Genomic DNA, 6,237 nt, shown 5'->3' with positions numbered 1-6,237 from the left:
CCGACGAGAAGCTACTGGCAAGCTTACTCACATACCCACATTGTCTGAATCAAAGACTCTAACCCATGTAGACAGAGGTGAGATGGCAGTGATCCGTAATGGAGAGCACTTTAGACCACATGGCCACTCAGGGCCTCAATAAACATGTTGTGTTCCCTCACTTAAGTATGAAGTAAACTATCTAACTGTGCTTTCATCACATTGGTAGATTTTCAGTTTCTTCAAAAGGATTTCATGATCCACCATGTTTACAGATCCTATTATTCTACCTTGGTCAAGTGCTTGAAGCCATTTACATTTATCTGTTAGAGAGATCACGGCAGTCTCACATGAATGATTTTGTCTAAAGCCTGATTGATTAGGGTGTAACAGCAAGTGTTTGGTTAAATATGACATGAATGAGTCATGGACATGTCTTTTAATAAATTTTTACAAGTTTGGTAGTACATGTATTGAGATTGGTCGATAGTTGTCAGCATCATTCTTAGACATCCTTAGAACCAGATTTGTGAATAGTTACTTTTGCAGTTTTCCATATTTTGGGAACAGATGAGGTTGCAATACTTAAATTCATTATGAATGTTATACTATCTAAAATAGCAGAGGCAGAAGATTTAATGAGTTGTGGACCAATCTGATCCAGTCCTGTAGCTTTCTTGGTAACACATTCACTGAGACATTTTTTTAACAAAGATTTTTGATACTGGTGGAATAGAGAAACATACTTCCTTAGAAATTTTGCTGTGGCAGAACTTTCCAGTTCATTAAAATTGCTTTCTTTCACTGGTTCTTTTAATTTTATGGTAATGTTGGTGAACAAATCATTGAAAACATTTGCAATGTCAGTGTCATCAAGTGACTAATTTGTCATATACCTCTAGCTTTCTTGGTAACACATTCACTGAGGCATTTTTTTAACAAAGATTTTTTATACTGGTGGAATAGAGAAACATACCTCCTTAGAGATTTTGCTGTGGCAAAACTTTCCAGTTCATTAAAATTGCTTTCTTTCACTGGTTCTTTTAATTTTATGGTAATGTTGGTGAACAAATCATTGAAAACATTTGCAATGTCAGTGTCATCAGTGACTAATTTGTCATATACCAGAGGTGAGTGAATTTTATTTGTCTGATCTTTGTGTGTTCCTCCAGTGAGTTCATTGAAAACTTTCCAAATGCAGTTTGTGTAACTCTTTCTTTTTTTCAAGCAATGATTGATAATAAGTTTTTTTTAAAGCTTTTTAATCATACCTGTCATTTTATTTCTCCATACTTTATATTGTGCCTGGTTTTCCATAGCCTTGAATTGGTCTCATGTTTTCATAGCATCTGGGATTTCAGAAGTAAGCCAGTTAGGTTGGATTTCATTCTTTACTCGATGTACTTTCAGTGGTGCATGGTTAGAGACTACATCCATCAATAAATCGATCCATACCCTTAGAGCTCCATCTTTGTCATCCAAATTTTGTATCATATTCCTTGGAACTTTATATAGGTCAGTGAGAAAGTGTTCTTCATTAAAATTTTTGAACGATCTGTAAGTGATCATTTTGTTTGTATTTTTCTTATTTCTCTTGCATTTAACCTTTCTTGTAAAAAAAAGTAGGATAGTGGCCACTAAGACCAACATTCGGTACATTAACACAAGCCATATTGTCTAGTAGGTTGGTATAAATGTGATCAATAAGAGTGTTTGATTTTTCTGTTACCGTTGTGGGCTCATTTACCAGCTGGACTAGGCCTAATGATTCAATAAATTCCATCTAGTTGTTTCTTATTTCAGTATTCAGAAGGTCCTTATTTATATCACCGAGTATATATGTTTCTTTCAAATGTGCAAGAACATTTTCCATTGTTTCAAAACGTTATCATTCCAAATTGCTTTGGAGGAAGGTGGTCTACAAATGAAACCAACTAGGAATGATTTTGCATTATTTTGAGAAATTTCCACCCAGATACTCTTAATTTCATGTGACTCCAGGTCAAGTCGCCTTTCTGATTTACATCTTCCCTAATGTATACAATAAGACCTCCCTTTGTTGTCTCTCTGTCCCTGCATAATGATTTATTGTAGCCTTGACAGTGAAATAGATTATCACCATGGTTAGCATTGATTTTGGTTTCAGTGAGTGCTGCTAAAACATATTATTTTCCTTAGAAGACAACATTAACTTAATCTGGTATATTTAAAGCTAGATAATGTCTAAATATGTACAAAAGTTTTGAAAAAAATTATTTTGCACAAAATGTTTAAGGTGGCAGGGGACATTTTCGCATATTGGCGCTTGGCAAATTTCGTAACTTAAGGGGATGGTGTGACTCTTTGATCTATTATTGTGTAATAATCAAAGATGTGAACATAATTGTGAATTTGTTCTTTCTGGCTTGTATTGTTCTTGCAACTGATGTTAGGCATGTAACCTCATCTAGTCATTACACAGTATGTTGCCAGTGAAATACCAATAGTTGGCTAAGAAGCAGAGCTAGCTACTTATAGCAGTGGACACGTTGGTTCAGGGCAAGCAGAATATCTTAAAAACTGATTGGATGACAACTATTTTGAATTGCATCAAACTACTAAGTATATAATGTTTTTCAAAATTATCGCCAAGGGAAATGGCTTGTATTTGCGCTGTGAGCTCCACATGTTCTCAAAAATGGCCTTTGGAAATGAAAACTGCATGTATAAATTTGGGGGTGGGGTGCACCAGCTTTTTATTCTGTGAATTTCCATTGACTTGTCAGATCAAGTGAATGATATTCTTATGTTTTCTTTTATTATACCTATTCAAAAATATGGACCTTTTTGACCTCACTCATGTATTTTATTTTTATGAATTTTTTTGTTAATGATAGGCAGACTTAGAGAGCTGTATAAACACATTAAGGAAATGATCTTCTGATTGTCTGAACTCGTTACTCTCTAGATCTTGAGACTATATTTCTTACCCAGTTTTGATAAAACTTGGTATTTAGGTTTATATCCCCAACATCTTGGATGAGTTTGAATAAAATTAAGAGCATGTGCATATGATTGTGCCTATACTTATATGATATATACGTTGTTTTTTCAAATCCAACTTAAGCCTGCATAGTGAAATGATTAACTAGTAAATTAAGTAAACCTGCTGAGTGGTATCTGGTAAGATTTTCAAATGGATCTGAATAATTCTAAAACATTTTTTGTAAACAACATGATAAACAAGGAGTAAATTTATTCAGTTTTTGAATCAATGATCTTAATTCATTATTGCACCTCACAAGTCCCAATCTTTTGCTATTTACTGTGGTATGGCAATTAAGGGGATGGATCTTGATGACTACTATACCCCCATCATATATGTAGGTCACTGTGACCTATATATTTTATCCCTAACTGACTTTAGTTAAATTGTGCGGTTTTGTTTTTTCTCAAGCTCTTTTTATGCTAGACTCGTTAGACTCGCTTATTGTATGCACACAAAAATATCACTATGACCTACATTTCATATTTTGTTTGGGTAGGTTAGGATTTGTAGTTCAGTTCAAACCCAACTAGATCTTTTAACCATACTGTATATTGCTGTTATACCATGATTCATGAAAATAGGTGGGAGGATTTATCTTGAATACTAGATCCCGATAAAAAAAATAAGCCACTGTGACCCTGGTTTCAGTCTGAAGCACCGTTTTTATGAGTCATCAAACGTGATGATTGTATGCATCCCTTTTAGCGCCATACTCTTGCAACAATGGACATTATGACCTACATTTAACATTTTTCTGGGTTATATTGAATATTTGTTTTTAGTTCATGACCACATTGATGTTTTTATCCACAGTATGATACTGCTACACCTGGAGTCATGAAACATGATGGGAAGATACATCGTCAGAAGAACTACACCAGGATCTTGAAAGTTGGTCACTGTGGCCCATATTTCACATTTCACTGACTTTGATTCAGTTTGGTATTTTTATTTTCATGCTATAATCATTAAAGTAGGTAATTATATACATCACTTTTATGATTATAAGAAAAGGTCACTGCTACCTATATTTCACTACCTTAGGTTGTACTGAAGAATTTAGGTAACGACATGCTGTACATACTGCCCTATATAGAATCAGGAAACTTGGGGATGCATCTTTATAAGCATTATTCCCCTTTTGCAGTAGTAGATCACTATCAGCCACATTTTCTGCGTTACTGACTTAGTTAAGTGTTGTGTCTTATGTTCATTTCTTAGGCACTGTTAATGTTAGAATCGTAAAATCGATGATGATATACATCTTTATTACTACCACACTCTTAGAACAAATGAGGCTTGTCAGATATTATATTTCACTGACTTTGCTAAAGCTTTTGCATTTAGTTTGGTTTGAACTGGGAGCTAAGTACTGAGGCATCTGATACAGGTTGGCCTGGGTGTGTATCAAACCCGCGATCATGGATTACGAATCCATCTCTATAAACTGAGCTACCGCTGTTCCCTACAATGGATGGACAGTGTTAGTAGACTTTCAAACACAGTTTTTTTAACTGTTAATAAAAGCAGCACTAATCTGTTCCTAATAAATTTTATTACCTCAAATTTTGTGATGTAGAGAATAATGTTCTCATGGTCAGTAACACTAGGTAGGTGGTTGGACTGGTAGATGGGTCGGTTGATTGCGAGTTTTACGCCATTTTTCAGCATATGATAGGCTATACATAGCGGCCTGTATATTTGGTGAAGTAAGAACCCGAGAAGAACCACCGACCCACGGGAAGGTGCTGGTAAGCTGTCACACATACTTACGTAGGTCATGCCGATACTCGAACCCACATAGGTAAGGTGAGATGTCAGTATCTGTAAAGGCGAATGCCACCCGAGGCCTCGACAGAATAGTGCAAGTTGATGTGAACTATGACATCGTGGATACACTGGTTTTCTTATGTTTATAATTAAACTATCATCAGTATCTAGCGTAACCATACCTTTGTAAACAGCCGCTCCCTAATGTTTCTTCCAAAATTATTTAGCTCTTCCAGTGTTCTCCTTGTTACAGGGCCTGTAATTTTGGGGGACTGTCGTGTAAATTTCGTGAAGACATATCCCGTCCTCACGTAGCCAATTTTTTTTACTTGTTCAGATTGTTTAAAAAAATTAAAACCACATGTCCATTATATTAGTTGAGAAAAAGAAACAAAAAGTATCAAGATATAAAAACGACAATCACTCTTCCCTAAAGTTTAATAGGTGGTCCCTTGTTAGCTACTATGTCATAGCCTGAACTTGATTTGTTGTGGTTAGGTACGAGTAAGGGTACTAATATTAGTACTAGTCCTTTGTCAGCTATTGTGCAGGGCAAATACTCCCGACGAAGAACTCCATAGCAAGAATGTGGCAGGGATGCGAGTTGTCTGCGGTTTTTTTCTCTCCTAAAATATATCGTTTATGAATTTCAAAGTCAATTCGATAAGAAAGTTGGGTGGAATTGGGAGGGGGAGGGTAAGGCCTCTGTGCGAGAATCGAGACTCAGCGGATCGCGGCAAGCCATCCGTGCCAAAAGGTGAAAAACTTTAAGTTCCTTTACGTTAAACTGATACACCATCCCCAGCACCTGATACTGTACACACATCTTCATAAAATCGTGCCAATGACGCATACAAATTGTACTCTATAATAAAGCATACAAATTGTACTCTATAATAAAATATAATGACTGAAATGTTCATCTGAGGTAGTGTCACATGACGAGACGATGCATGTATAAATTGGAATCGCGATCGAAAAACGCCAATACGCGAACTCAAGAAAGTTCGTTTTAAGGCACTTTTTAGTCATTTGGTCTCTCCAGTGCGCGAAATTGGACTCTGTATCACGTATTCGAATTCTGCATTATGAGAAATACAAACTTTCACTTTGCGTTAATGAACTGTCTGGCAAACCAACGGGGTCATAAGAGTACGGTTTATGTGCCCTTGTTGGTCATACATTTTGGTCTAATTATTTTCAATTAGCACTGCATAAAATAAACATTGTAATTAATTTTAAACTAATAGGAGTACCTAGATTACAGTACTGTAATTACAAATAAGTAAACATATGTTTTCAGGTTACATAGAACAAGCAATGTATTTGTTTTCTTCATTTATGCTTTTAAAACTTTCCAGGAAATGATAGAGTGGAAAGTATTTTGACACAACCCTCTTAAGTATATATTACAGCATATTTACGGTTGTCTTCACGCTATTCAGACCATTGTGTGTGAT

Source organism: Sinohyriopsis cumingii, chromosome 17 (assembly GCF_028554795.1).
Source record: "Sinohyriopsis cumingii isolate HCF-2022 chromosome 17, ASM2855479v2, whole genome shotgun sequence".
In the NCBI taxonomy this organism is placed as follows: Eukaryota; Metazoa; Mollusca; class Bivalvia; order Unionida; family Unionidae; genus Sinohyriopsis; species Sinohyriopsis cumingii.
Note: the sequence above shows the minus strand (reverse complement) of the source record.